The 2573-nt window shown below is 30.0% G+C and overlaps 1 long non-coding RNA gene across 1 annotated transcript; it reads right to left on the reverse strand.

Annotated features, from left to right (window-relative positions):
* Window positions 1–456: 456 nt before the first annotated feature.
* On the reverse strand, window positions 457–2284 carry LOC139861282 (uncharacterized). Its single transcript, XR_011763705.1, has 3 exons — window positions 2083–2284; window positions 1257–1345; window positions 457–675 (listed from the first exon to the last, which is right to left on the reverse strand). It is a non-coding gene; the product is annotated as an uncharacterized lncRNA (long non-coding RNA).
* Between the last annotated feature and the right edge of the window lie 289 nt (window positions 2285–2573).

Raw genomic sequence — 2573 nt, forward strand, 5'->3', positions numbered from 1 at the left:
GCCAAAACAATTTTTTTTAGCTTAAAGCTGGACATCTCTTGTGTGTACCTTACATCTTAAATGACTTGTTTTAGTTAGCCTTTTAATTTCACATCCTTCTAATAATATAAGACATGCATAAAAAATTTACACGATTGCACTTTGTCCTGCCAAACTTTCTGTACCACGTATGACCTTGGTCGCATCCTGGTAACATTAGATATGCATAACAAATTTCTAAGCATTTACCTACTAATTTCAAAGATATGCATAAAAACGTACCTGATAACATGCCATTGTATACAAAATTTCTTCTATAACCTAGAGCATGCCAAACTCATTCCTCAACCCATATAAATGAATCATTTAAATCTTTAATATAAAGTACCAAACGATTTGCCCAATAATACTTGCTGAATTTAAGCCACAAAGATAATATACCATGTTTGATGACATATTTTACAGATTAAAGGCTTTATACTCATATTAACAATAGGTTACACTCATACATATACATATTCATATTCATATAAGGTTTATACTCACATTTTTCTGTTTCAAAGTGAGTTATGAACTTAGGGTGCACATATTTAGTCAAGGTTACTCTAAACAAACGTTAAACTTACCTATTCAAAAACGTGTAACCTTCAAATCGTCTTAAGCAATCCTTTCTCATAGACTTCTTCTTGCTCATTTCTGAAGAAAAAAATATCATAAAAGTGTCACAAATTTGAGCTATAACTACATTGACTAAACTATATACATAGTACTCATTAATCAAAAATAAAAAGATGTTACCAAGTCATTAACCTTCGTATACTATATAAAAATCTAAAGAGAATAAGATAAAGTTCGTGTTCTCAAGAAAGGATTGGTCAGACTAACACAATGAATCTTAATAAAGACCTAAAAAACAACTTCTCCTAAGTTTACTAATCTTGTATAACATGTACAATCAAATTAGCACATTAAGTTTCTTAAAAGAGAATAGGATAAAAGAGGTGTTCTCAATACCCATGTAGTTATCGTTTTGGGTTACACATAGACACTAACATTCACTCGAAGGTAAATGGGTCAAAATTAGCACCTTAAGCTCTAGTTAACATTAAAAATACGCTAAATTAAATATTTAGATATTTGTAAGAAACTCGTATGTCAATAAGCTTTTATATACAATTACGATTGATTATTTATAATAATGTGTCACTAATTATAATTTAGCCTTATTACTAAATGCTAATAAGACAAGATTAGAACAAAGCAATTATGTTCCTTACCTTAGCTACATAATCAATGTTTTTCAAAAGTTTCCTTCTCTTTTGGACAAAATATCCCAAGTTCATCAGAAACGTTTAAGGAGCTGCAACTGTGGAAATAAAAATCACAAGTCAGTAATTGGAGTAATTGGAGGATATATTTTGTAATAGGTTACAAATATTGAATGAGTGTAACAGTGATAGGTTAGTCAACATAACATTAATATAATTACACACATGAATTTTTCCATCGTATGAAATTAGAGTACAACCTTTTGTATTAGCCAATGTCTTGGGTGTTACTTATCAAATCGACAATATCAAGCAAAAAGCACAATGTGAAGAAAAATGATACCAATGACCCATGTGGCCACCTCACAGATTTGACCCTTAATAATGAACAATACAAATTATCATAATTTTTGAGTGCTCAACATATTTTCATTACTTAAAAAAAAAAATTTGAGTGCCTTTTATATCTTTAGCCAACACCAAAAACATGTAAAAACAATTAGTTCAAGAATCTATGTACATTATTCAAAGCCCAAATCAACCAATGATTACAACGACCTGAAAATTCTAGATTTATAATATTTCTTTTCATTTAGACATGTTATCAAGCAGTTTGCGCTCATGTAAAGTAATCCACCAACAGAACCTCACCAGTGATTATGCTAACAAACTTTGATAATCTATAGATTAAAAGAAGGAAGATGAATACATAATTCGTATATAAATCATGAATGAAAGATAAAAGACAAATACCCAATTATGAACATAAAGTATAAACTAACAACAATGCAAGCAAAATGAAATAAGTGAGTAAGCTGTAAAAGAAATGATTTACGGAGGTTGAGGAAGATGAACATGTACACCGGAGAGAATCTCAGATTCAGATTGAAGAGGGTTTTTGAAAATCTGTCTTCCCTACTTCAGGCAACTATTCAATAGATAAAGGTCTGAGTAGTTTAAATTTGAATTAGAGATTTGAAAGATGTAATTTTTGATTGTGAAGAAGCATATTTAATATCTGTGCAAGCTCGTTGGAAAAAATGATGGTACCAATTTTGTTGAGCAAGCTTAATTTTGGGAGGCCCTTGGTAACATAAAAAGCAAATTTTTTCAATGGTGCTCTATAAATTTTTCTTTTTGTTTTTGATTTTTTTAATGAAGGTTATATACTCCCTCCGTCCCGGATTAATTGTCCAGTATTCCTTTTTGGGACGTCCCAAATTAACTGTCCACTTCCAAATATGGAAAGTAAATTTGATGATGTTTACAATATTGACCCTAATGAATTAATTAAATTACAAAGGTGAGAGAGATTTCTAATTAATT

Source organism: Rutidosis leptorrhynchoides, chromosome 8 (genome assembly GCF_046630445.1).
Source record: "Rutidosis leptorrhynchoides isolate AG116_Rl617_1_P2 chromosome 8, CSIRO_AGI_Rlap_v1, whole genome shotgun sequence".
Classification (NCBI taxonomy): domain Eukaryota; kingdom Viridiplantae; phylum Streptophyta; class Magnoliopsida; order Asterales; family Asteraceae; genus Rutidosis; species Rutidosis leptorrhynchoides.